We start from the raw sequence: 12479 nt of genomic DNA, 5'->3' as shown, positions 1-12479 counted from the left end.
AACTCTTCAAATATTAATCCAAAAATAGCAAACTAGAACTTTCTGGAAATCTTAAAAAGTGCTCTACAACTTTGGTATTTTTACCTCGACACGATTCAATACTTAGCAACGTTAAAAAGTGTTAACACGACAGCTCTGTCCAAATTTGGACAGATTCAGACTTGCGACTTTAAAAATCCATAACTAGAGATTCATACACCCAAATAAATTGATCACAGATTTTATAGAAAGATAATGAAATGGCCAACAGAATATTTATAAACATCTCAAGGTGATTGGAAGTGTATCAAGGTTAAATACACTGGGAAGGCTTGCTGTCCAGAACTGGGCAGATTCAGTCTTCATATTTTAAACATCCATAACTTGATCTTCAGATCACCAAAAAGAGTGATCCAAGACTTTTTGGAAATCTTAGAAAAAGTAATACACAACTTTTATAATCACCAAGAAGTGATTCCATGTTTAATCAAATCAAACATTACAGTTTTCGAAATCTATTCTCACAGTGGACAGAACACAACAACCAGTTTGTAAAATTCATAACTCTTACACTATCAGGCATATATTTATGAAATTTTAACACAAGCAATATAAGAAAAGCATCTACAACTTCCTTATAACGACCATGAACAGATTGTAACATTAACTTAAGCAAACAATTTAATCTCTGAAATATGTACAGAAATTGGACAGATTCAGTTACTGAATTTGTGAACAGCACAACTTCTAAACGATCAGACTTATGGCTGTCAAATTTTAACACAAGTAAGATAATAAAGTTATATACAACTTTTCTATATGGCTTCTCTACAGAAAACACAATTTAGTTCATTAAACAAACAGCACGACGAAAACAGTGCGTGCAGCCCAAAACAACAATTAATAAATTTCAGCTCCCATAAATCAAGAATTGCCCTGTTCTAGAGACTGAAATTACTCTAACACTTTACCATTTATTATAGCTAAAACAATCAAATTAGGACCAACAATTAGACTTACTAACTTTTATCCAAGTCATTTTGTGCCTTGAATTTTCATACACAATTAGCAACGCATCTACCATAGTAATCTTACCCGGCATACATATATATCGATGCGCTCTTCACATAGTAACTAGTATAGTGCCCGTGCGTTGCAACGGCACAAAAAATATTCAACAAAATATTATCGTACAACGATTATATAAAAACAATATATATTTTATCGACCTTAATATCTCACAATTCCTTTGTTGGCAACCATTGCTAACAGTGCAGTTATTACCACCACCATTGTTGCTAAGATCGATGTTGTATGATAAATAAGAACTACAGTTTGTCGTGCAAGAAGAGGATGATGTCAGACTGTCCGGATATCCTTAAAATTTGTCCTCATCACTATGTTTGAGGAGAGAGATGAAGAATATGCAAAGAAAGAATGTGACTCTTGATACATGATTTGAATTCGTAATGTATGATGTATCTTCATAATTACTAACTAGGTTAGTGCCCGTGCGTTGCAACGGGAAAATATAATATCATGATAACTTATATATAAATGTGTTATATTGTTATGAGAAAAGATTTCGTAATCTATTGGTGATCCTGGCTATACATATAAATTTTGTTATTTTAATCTACCTATTTCACCACTACATTGCAACCATCAATATCATGCAGACCTATATATATGATAGTTAGGTGTCTGAGTGTTGCGACCACTCACAAATTATTAATAAAACAAGAGTGCATAATAATTACATGAAAACAAGCAATATATCGACAATCGTACACTAATCTATTCCTTTGTAGAGATTTTGATAAGTCTTTGTTGTATGTTTGCAGGGATGGCATAGCGGCATGAATTGTCCTAGTAACTTAATAGATCAATCACAAAGTTCCTTCGAAGAATCCTTGCATCCTACACACAAAGACATAAGAGAATAGACCATCAAATCAAATTTGTATTATGTAACTGGAATGTATGTTTGAACATGAAACAAACGTACTCCACTCACCCTAACAAATTCAATTTGCCTACCATTTCCCCACATGACCACAGCTTGTAGAACGAGGTAGCTGATATTAACCCTATAAAATAATGTTTGGCCAACTATGTTATATACAATGGTTATCATACAAAAATTATATATTGTTGAGAAGGTACGTGGTACGGAGAAAATAACCTTTTAAGTCAATTGGAAGACCAGTCCGAATTGTATGTTCCCACTTAAAAATATCCTCTACCCATTCAGAAGTTTCTTGTTGTAGGCAATCTTATATTTTTTTGAGGCCATGATAATCGCTTCCACGAACCTCTTGTATGTCATATGCTTACGCCAATCTTGAGTGGGTGTAAAGTCGATAAAAGTCACGTGCTTTTTACCATGGTAAATTACGAAAAGGACGTAGCACTCGTTGAATTTTCATGGCATAAGAACCTGCAAAACATCAATCATTAGGATTGCAAAGAAGTGTCTTTTTATAAATACATTCGAAATGAACACATACTTACATATCTACAACCAGTGATATAGTAGTTCATTGATGGCCAACAGTCGAGTATTTTGGCTAGCTCTTATGTTGTAGGGTCCTCGTGGTACTTTGGAAGTTTGCCAAAACCAACCATTCTCTAGATAAATATACATACATGACCACACGAGGATTAGAGGTAGATACTATATATTGCTACATTATTGATTGGAAACAAACTTACCCAGAAGCGCATATCCATATAATGCTTTATATCCTTTATCTTTTCACCTTTTGACAAACACAAAAGCATAAAACTCTGGATATACAACTGAGGAAGTATACCAATCTAGTTATTAAATCCAAAAACACCACCCTCGTGTCACTGTGCAAGTGCCAGACAGCCATGGTAAATATCTAAAAAAGAATAATTTTAGTAACATTTCATTCACTCGACAAAAATAAAGGGATGACCACTCAGGGTTACATTACATTGTGTAGAAGTGCATGATGATACACGATGTCTATCTTGGATACTGCTTGTGATAGTGCCCTCAAAATAGTCTGGAAAAAGGTAGGGCATAAGCATGAAATAGAATTAATAGTGTAGAAAGGTGTACATGTTAAAATAGAGTTGAGTTATGAACTTACAACAAACATAGCTTCATCATCTGTACTCCTTTTCTTGGTAAGGTCTACAATGCCTAGCATGTAATCATAATAATCTTTGTCCCTTATGTCAATTAAAAATGGATCCTAAATGATAGATCAACATGTTAATACCTTGACATTGTACTATCTGAGTAACTCAGGAATTCGTTAAAAAGATAGTACAATTTTGCTCTGAAGTTCTCATAAGTCCTTGTTTGGATGATATCGAAAGCAAAATAAAAAACGGAATGAATTCCCTAACGCAGGGGACAAGTTAAAGGCAGTGTACTCAAATTAGCAGACTGAGCTCATACAAGGAATACAAATTTTAAATGACATACATGTTGCTCAATAACTTATGTATTTTGGGTTCTGCTTGGTGAGTCTTTTAAATGACAAGGCATTACTCCAATCTTCACTGAAGTACATAGCTACAACAAGCAAAAAGAACATGATTGTTACCTACTCTCTAATGAAGGCAAATAAACACTACAGGTACTTTCATTTGTCCACCTGTTAAAACATGTATTATGTACAAGCTTCCTTAATATAGTTGTCGGGTCCCGTAATTAGGGGTACCCCCAATACTCCTTAACATGGCTGGAAAACATCCTCAAAACATACCGTAAAGACCGGTAAGCGCGGTTCAAAGTTGAAGCCTCATCTGCCAAGGGACACGATCTCGTCTCGCCCGAGCCCGGCCTCGGGCAAGAATAGTAGTCCCGGACGGATTCACGCCTCGCCCGAGGACCTCCTCAGGCAACGGGCGCACCCCCGGCTCGCCCGAGGCTAAGCTCAGGCAAACTTTGTCGTACAGTGACCTCGGCCAAATCGCCTTACCAACCGACCGTATCGCATGCGCATTTAATGTGGGGATCGCCTGACACCTTATCCTGACACGCGCGCCTCAGTCGGCAAGGTCGAAATGACCGCAGTCACTTCGCCCCTTTACTGATCGTTCTGACAGGAAAACAACACTATTCACCCTGTTCCGACTACTGTGCCAACTACTAGGGTAAAACTAACGACAGTAAATCACGACCTCCCCCGAGTTCAGCCTCGGGCGCAACAGGGAGCTCTGCCTCGCCCGACCTCGGGCCTCGGCCTCAGCCTCGGCCTCGGGAGAAGCTCGTCGGCTGGCTCGGCGCACCAAGTCGTTCGTTTTACTGGGTGACAAAAAAGAGTTGTACCACCGCAGCCCCTCAGGCATCCTCCAACGATGCATATCCGTCGCCCAAGGACAAGGGCGGTTACAAGAAATACACTCGGGGGCTTGCGGTCACCATGCAGGGCCTCGAGCCCTCGTGGGAAACGCTTTCCGACAAGGTTTCTACTGGCCGACCGCGGTGGCCGACGCCCCTAGGATTGTACGCTCCTGCCGAGGGTGTCAATTCTACACGAGACGGATGCACCTACCTGCTCAGACCCTACAGACAATACTTATCACTTGGCCATTTGCCGTGTGGGGTCTGGACCTCGTCGGTCCCTTGCAGAAAGCACCCGGGGGCTTCACGCACCTGCTGGTCGCCATCGACAAATTCTCCAAGTGGATCGAAGTTCGACCCTTAACCAGCATCGGGTCCAAGCAGGCGGTGGCGTTCTTTACAAATATCATCCATCGCTTTGGGGTCCCAAACTCCATCATCACTGACAATGGCACGCAATTCACTGGGAAAAAGTTCCTAGACTTCTGCGAGGGCCACCACATCCGTGTGGACTGGGTCGCCGTAGCTCACCCAATGACAAATGGGCAGGTGGAGCGCGCCAATGGCATGATTTTGCAGGGACTAAAACCAAGGATCTACAACGACCTCAACAAGTTTGGCAAGCGGTGGATAAAAGAACTACCCTCGGTGGTTTGGAGTCTGAGGACGACGCCGAGCCGAGCCACGGGCTTCTCGCCGTTTTTCCTAGTCTATGGGGCCGAGGCCATCTTACCCACGGACTTGGAATACAGTTCCCCGAGGACAAAGGCATACGATGACCAAAACAACTAGACCAGCCGAGAGGATTCATTGGACTAGCTGGAAGAGGCTCGGGACGTAGCCTTACTACACTCGGCGCGATACCAGCAGTCTTTGCGATGCTACCACGCCCGAAGGATTCTGCCCCGAGGCTTCCAAGTGGGAGATTTTGTGCTTCGGCTACGACAAGACGCCCGAGGGTGCCACAGGCTTACTCCTTGTTGGGAAGGGTCGTTCATCATCGCCAAAATTCTAAAGCTCGGGATATACAAGTTGGCCAACGATTGAGGCGAAGTCTACAACAACGCTTGGAACATCGAACAACTACGTCGCTTCTATCCTTAAAATGTTTCAAGTCGTTCATGTATCTCGCTTTCCTTACATGTATAAATAAAGTCTAACCATCAAGGGAGGATCAGCCTTGCCTCGGCAAAGCCAGACCCTCCCTCGGGGGCTAGAAGGGGGGAACCCCCTCTGCGTCAAAATTTTCCTCGGAAAAGTTTTCTGCCAAAACGACTTTCGTGCCTTTCGACTATATCGATAACGGAATCCTAAAAACGAGTAAGAGAGACTTTGAACGGCAAGGCCGACCGAGCTGAGGGACTCCTACGCCTCCGGGATACAGATACCTCACTCATCACCTTCCGCGAAAAGTAACTCACGCTCAGACAAGTGATTCTGCTACCGAACAAGTCCTAACGCTCGAAACAAGAGGAAAGAAATGCAGCTTCATACTATAACACTAAAAATGTTTTGGTCTCAGCAGCCGCAGGAAACATACACATACTTAAAATAAACTGTTCCCCGTAGGCTCAGGTGTCGGCAGGGGGAGGCGCAGCACCCTCAGCGTCGTTTCCACCCTCGGCGGAATCTGGCCCGGCCTCGGACGGTGACACGGGCGGAAGGATCTCCACCTCAAAAGAGGAAGCCAACGCCGCGCTTGGGCCCTCGACAGCCACATCAAGCCTTTGGACCTCGGCTAAGGCGGCCTCCTCTTCGTCGGGTAGGCAGTAGCCCTCGCTGACCCGCTCCAAATCCACGTCGTAGTGGGAAGCGAGGACGGCGAATGCCCGCCTAACGCCGTGGTGCAGCGCCCCGCGGAGTCTGCTACGCACGTGGCAGCCCAATGCCCGTAGGCGACTCTAGGGGGAGCTACCCGAGGGGACGTCGTCGAGACCAAAGGTCCGGCAAAAGACCGAGATAGCCTTGGACATGGCCATGCGGTCGGCCTCCTTCTGCTCAGCCGCCTGGGCAAGCGCCTTGCAGTTCTCGACGTTCTCGTTAAGAGCCATCTCGAGCCCTGAAGAAAGTCGGACAATATTCTTCAGACACGAGGAGAAGAATGAAGACAAAAACAAAGTCACAAAGCGGACAAAACATACCCTCGGTCCGGGCACGCCGCTTTGAGGCCATAGCTTGGGCGGACTGGGCAGACCCGACGGCCACGGCCAGTCCCTCCGCAAGGGTCCCGGCCCGAGCCGTCACCTCGGCTAGCCGCTCCGTAGCCTCAGCCAGCTGTCCCCTAAGGGTCTCAGTCCGGCTCACGGCCTTGGCAGCTTGGCTTCGGGATTGGTCCCGCTCGCTGGTGACCTAGCTAAGCTCTAGCTGCCGCTGCTGCATCTCCTCGGCCTGGGAAGCCACCTGCTCTCGGGCCGACGAAGCCTCCGTTCGTGCCGACGCCGCCTCTGTCCACGCCGCCGCTGCCTCCGACTTCAGCTCATCACAGAACAGCCGAAGGTCCACCACCTTGGTGCTCCGTTGGGCGAGGCGCTCATTGGCCTCAGTAAGCGCGGCCCACTGAGACCGCAGCGACTCCCAGACGTCGCTTTCGCGGCGGATGAACAGCGACTTAGCGGTGCTCACGTCCGCAAGTTCCTGAGAGAGGAAAACAGGATTTCACAAAGAATGCCCTGGTCACGTGAGGTGTACGTCTAAATCCTTACCTGGAAGACCCTGGGGATGTCCCTGGAAAGGATTTCCATGGTCGACCGAAGCGACCTCATCGCCGCCTTGGTGTATTCACGGAAATTATTCTGAAACTGCTACTCCAACTCATCGTTGAGGGAGAGGAGGGGCTTTGAGGTGTCGTGGTTCCAGAACAGGAGCGGCTGCCCACACTACTCATTAGGATTGAGCTGCGCGGGGATAAGGCCGCTGCTCCCCAAGACGGACCACGGTTCTGCGTGCCCCTCCACTGAGGCGCCGGGTCCCCCTGCAGTCGATGCATCGGGTACCACCGCAGTCGACGTACCGGGCCTCTCCTCGGCTAAGGTGACAGGCCTCCGCTCAACGACATCGGCAACGACGGCCGCCCTCTCCTCATGGTCGAGAATGGGGAGGTCGGCGATGACCAGGGCGGGGGCGCCTCAGCCATCCCGACATCGATGGCAACGGGCGGCTCCACGGGCGAATCAGCGACGGCCCCGGAGGGAATCGATGCCGGCGCCGACAACAAGACAGGCAGGCTCGGAGCCACGGCCGCGTCAACGGCCTCCCCCGGCATGATGGCCGCTCCAACAAGGGGGTCAACCTGGGAGGCTTGCCCCAGGGCAACCCGTGCCGCCTGGGCCCCCCGTCGCAGGGCGCCTTGTGCGGAGGCCAGCCAACCGGCGTGGCACGCCGCAGCACCGGCTGCAGAGGCTGGCCTCATCTTAAGGGCCTTCGTGGGGGCCAGACCAGCCGAGCCCTGCCTTCGCTTGCTGAAAGAGAGAGAAGGCAAGTTCAAGACACACAACAAAAAAACTGAAGCAGAGGTATCCTCAGATACTTACCAGCTCCGAGGCAAGGCCAATCGTGCCTGCGGGGAGACCCCTCAGGCCCCGGTCTCCGCAGGCGCTGCCGAAGGTTGCCCCGCAGCCGGCTTCGACGCCGCTTCCACCTCGGATGCCCGAGGCGCCGAGGGGGCGGCCTGCCCAGGCGACGCCACGACGGCTGAGGAACCAACCTCCCGTACGGCCGGCACGGGTGCTTGCTCTTGGGGGACATGCGGTTCGACCTGACCCCCCAGAGCCACCCCGATTATCTCGACCAAGGGGTCAAGTACCCCCTCGGCCCGCCTCCGCTCCTCAGACCAGGACCCCGGCGTCCCAGCCCCTAACGTTGGTGGCGCCAGCCCACCTGGATGCTGGCTTGATGACCTCTGGCTCAGCCTCGGGTCCGAACTGAGGCCAAGCCGGGCCGCCATGTCATCATCTTCGTCATCATCATCATCATCATCATCATCATCATTGTCGTTAGGCGTGTCCGGCGACGACTCCAACGGGAGCCCGTCCCTTGCTTGCCTCCGACTGTGCTTCTCCAAGGCTTCCCGAGCTCGCATCCTCTCGTGAGCTCGGGCCTTTTCCGCGTCCTTCTTCTCCTTGTCCTTCTCCACGGCGAGCCTACACGCGGTTCGGTCCGCTGCGTCCTCCAGGATCGGTGGCAGGGAGAGTTTAAAACTCCTCAACACCTGGGGACGAACGAAAATCCCAACAATGAGAGCTAAAAACATAAAAAACTCGGCGTAAAACAGGAGGAGGACCAGACACTTACCAAGGACACATACCCACGGTCGGGACGCATCGGGGGCTGGATGAGGGCGCCAGCATCCAGCCTCCCTACCGTACCCGCTACCCGCCTGAGGAGGTCGTCGGCGGAGAGGGAGGTCGAGGACATCCGTGAAACCTCCAAATCGACCCCCGGCTTCATCTCCGAAAGCCGCAACTGTCGCTCTGCCAAGGGGAGCACTCTCCGGCGATGGATAGCGGCGACGACCCCCGCAGCGGTAAGGCCCTCGACTTGTAACTTCTGCAAGGCATGGAGAATGGGCTGGAGCTTCTCCTGGTTCTCGCGTGTGGCCCCCAGCGCCAGTTATCACCAGCAGCGGTCACCACTCGTTGAGAAAATGGCGGAAGCATCCTGTCGTCGTTCTGGAGATAAAACCACCGGTTCTGCCACCCCTTGTTCGAAGATACAAGGGAGGCGGGGATGTACTGCGCTGCCCACCCCGACCTCAGCTGGAGGGTGCAGCCGCCAGCCCACATCGCCATACGGACCTTCTTCACGTCCATCGACGCGGCGAAGAATTCCATTGAGAAGAGATGGGTCCACTGGTCCCAGTGGGGGTCAATCCCCAGAAACCCCTCGCTAACCGCCGCGAAAATGGCCGCTTGCGCTATGGAGTTGGGGTTGAAGTTATGCAGCTCCACCCTGTAGTAATGCGGGAGCGCCCGCATGAAGCGGCTCGCCGGCATCCCAAACCCCCGCTCATGGAAAGGGGTGAAACTGACCACGTACCCCGGTGGCGGAGTCGGGTCGGCCTCGCTCCCAGGGGCCATCCACTCAGGTTGTGGCCCGCCGGAGAGAGGACAGAGCAAACCATTGGTGACAAGGGCCTCCAGATCCTCCACAGTAACGGTGGAGAAAGGCCACGGCTCGCGCGGTGGAATGATGGTCGCCTTGTCAGCCATCGCCGAGTAGGAGTGGTGGAGGCGGAGGGGATGAGGTGCGCGGTTTTCTCTTCTCTGTCTATTCTCATAGGTTGCGAAAACAAAAGCAGAAGGCAAGCGCAAATGGCAGGGTAAAGAACCACCGCCGGCCCCTCTTCCGGGTATATAAAGGCCCGGGCGAGATCCACCCAAAACTTCACCCGAACCCTTCGTGAAATTCAAACTCGAAGGCAAAACAGTTTTTCCGTTCCTCGAACGACTCACGCACGCGCAACAGATACCTCGCGAGTCGCCCGTCCCGTCGCATTAACTCCCTGGCAGGGCACGCGACACCTCTAGCAGGCGAAGCGGGCGCCGTTTCGTCTTCGTCATGATGACCACCTCAAAAAAGGTGCGCCACATTGTTTAAATTTATCCTTTTTCCTTTTCTCTCTCTCTCTCTTGCCACAGGGATCGGGAAAGGGGATATTTCGAAAGGATCCTTCTCAGCGAAAAAAACGGGCCCCGAGCCCTCCTACTGATCAGGGGTTCGAAGGTTGCGCCCTGCGGGGTTCGGCAACCGCCCCAGAGCACTCGGGCTCCGAGCCCTTTACTGATCAGGGGTTTGAAGGTTGGCCCCTCGGAGGGATTTGACAGCCGCCCCAGAGCATGCAGAGTCAGGGATGACCCTGGGTACGTCCGTTACATGGCCAAGGCTTGGGCTACGCTCCTGAGGTACCCTAGGACATTTCCGAGACCAGCGGGAACGATTTGTAATGGAATCCCATCGGAGGGAGGCACTGAGCCCTCGGACCCTATCAAATGGGTCCGGGTCCAGCAAATCACCTCCAGGTACCTTTTGGAGCGCGCCTCTGGGCCACTTGCCGACCCTTATCGAACGGGGCTTGGGCGTCCGCTCGGATCACCCGATAGCAACTCACTGGAAACACCATCTTCGACGCCCACCGAGGGTAACATGGCGCGTCCCCCCTCCTCCTTGCGGAAAGGCGACAAAGGGGCATACAATAAAAAGCCGAGACGGTCCTCGATCGTCCTCTCGCTCCGTGCAGAAGCTCGGAGGCTACTCTCGCACCAGGCTACGGCCAAATTGTTGACCACGTCGACAAACCAGCTTAAAAGCTCTGAGCCTGACCATGCACCCGGGCTGCGGCCAGGCTGCATGAGGGAACAACAAGGCCGACCGAGGAATCGCAAAAAGAATTAAGACCTCAGAGGAACCAAACCACTCCTCCGAGGCCTCGGGGGCTACACCCAATGGGTGCGCTCGCGCGCACCAATCGGAACAAAATATAACCGAGAAAGGCTAGTCCCCTTGCAAAAAATCCGGCAGAACCTCCAAGCGAGTACCTACACTCCCTTCGAGGCTCGAGGGCTACTGTCGGGTACCGTAATTAGGGGTACCCCCAATACTCCTTAACATGGCTGGAAAACATCCTCAAAACAGACCGTAAAGACCGGTAAGCGCGGTTCAAAGTTGAAGCCTCATCTGCCAAGGGACATGATCTCGTCTCGCCCGAGCCCGGCCTCGGGCAAGAACAGTAGTCCCGGACGGATTCACGCCTCGCCCGAGGACCTCCTCAGGCAATGGGCGCACCCCCGGCTCGCCCGAGGCTAAGCTCGGGCAAACTTTGTCGTACAGCGACCTCGGCCAAATTGCCTTACCAACCGACCGTATCGCATGCGCATTTAATGCGGGGATCGCCTGACACCTTATCCCGACACGCGCGCCTCAGTTGGCAAGGTCAAAATGACCGCAGTCACTTCACCCCTTTACTGGTCGTTCTGACAGGAAAACAACACTATTCACCCTGTTCCGACTACTATGCCAACTACCAGGGTAAAACTAACGACAGTAAATCACGACCTCCCCCGAGTTCAGCCTCGGGCGCAATAGGGAGCTCCGCCTCGCTAGACCTTGGGCCTCGGCCTCGGGAGGAGTCACAACCTCGCACGACCTCAGGCCTCGGCCTCAACCTCGGCCTCGGGAGAAGGTCTCCGCCTCGCCCGACCCCAGGCCTTGGCCTCAGCCTCGGCCTCGGGAGAAGGTCTCCGTCTTGCCCGACCTCAGGCCTCGGCCTCAGCCTCGGCCTCGGGAGGAGTCACAACCTTGCCCGACCTCAGCCTCGGCCTCAAGAGAAGTCTCTGCCTCACCCGACCTCGGCCTCGGACCGACTACGCCACAGGGGATACATCATTACCCTACCCCTAGCTAGCTGCCTCAGGCTACGAAGGAACAAGACCGGTGTCCCATCTAGATTACTTCGGTAATAGGTAATGATGGTTCCCTGCATGCGTCCATGACGTCGTTTGTTCTCAACTCTCTACGAAGGCAAAGAAACGTCAGCAGGACCCTGGGCCGCAACGCCAGCTGCGCTTCTACAGGGCTCAAGTACTTCTCCGTCGGCCACGTTAGCACATAGCTACTCCCCCATGTACAGCTGGACCATCTCCTTGCATCTATAAAAGGGGATGTCCAGGGCCTTCCTAGGAGAGGCAGGCGGAGAAGGAGAGAAAAACGCAGAGAAGGCTAACTCAGACGGCCCACCTCAAGGGCGCACTCTCTCTCTCTCTCTCGTGAAGCTTGTAACCCCTACTACGAGCACCCCGGTGCAAGATAATATAAGCCTCATCCTCCCTCTCGTGTTTCATCTTGCATCAACCCATCTGGGCAGGGACACGCAGCATCAAATTCACTGGTCGGTCGAGGGTCCTCGCGGGTTCGAAACGCCAACAATAGTGGTTTTGAGGTGTAAAAGCAAAAGAATCATGCATTTGTTAATTACAAACCCGCAATTTGAAAATGATCAACTTTCAATTTTCCTGACTCCACATCTCACATGCATCTGGCAAATTTGGCCATGTCTTCACCAGCAAGCTTTAGTTTCAAACTCAATGTAGGAAAATAAAGTTCACCACAAGTCTCAGCTTTGTTCTGGAGAATATGTTCAGAACACGAGACTTTAATGTTTAACAAATTATCAACAGAA

The sequence above is a fragment of the Zea mays genome, chromosome 4 (assembly GCF_902167145.1).
Source record: "Zea mays cultivar B73 chromosome 4, Zm-B73-REFERENCE-NAM-5.0, whole genome shotgun sequence".
In the NCBI taxonomy this organism is placed as follows: domain Eukaryota; kingdom Viridiplantae; phylum Streptophyta; class Magnoliopsida; order Poales; family Poaceae; genus Zea; species Zea mays.
This window is presented reverse-complemented; position numbering follows the sequence as displayed.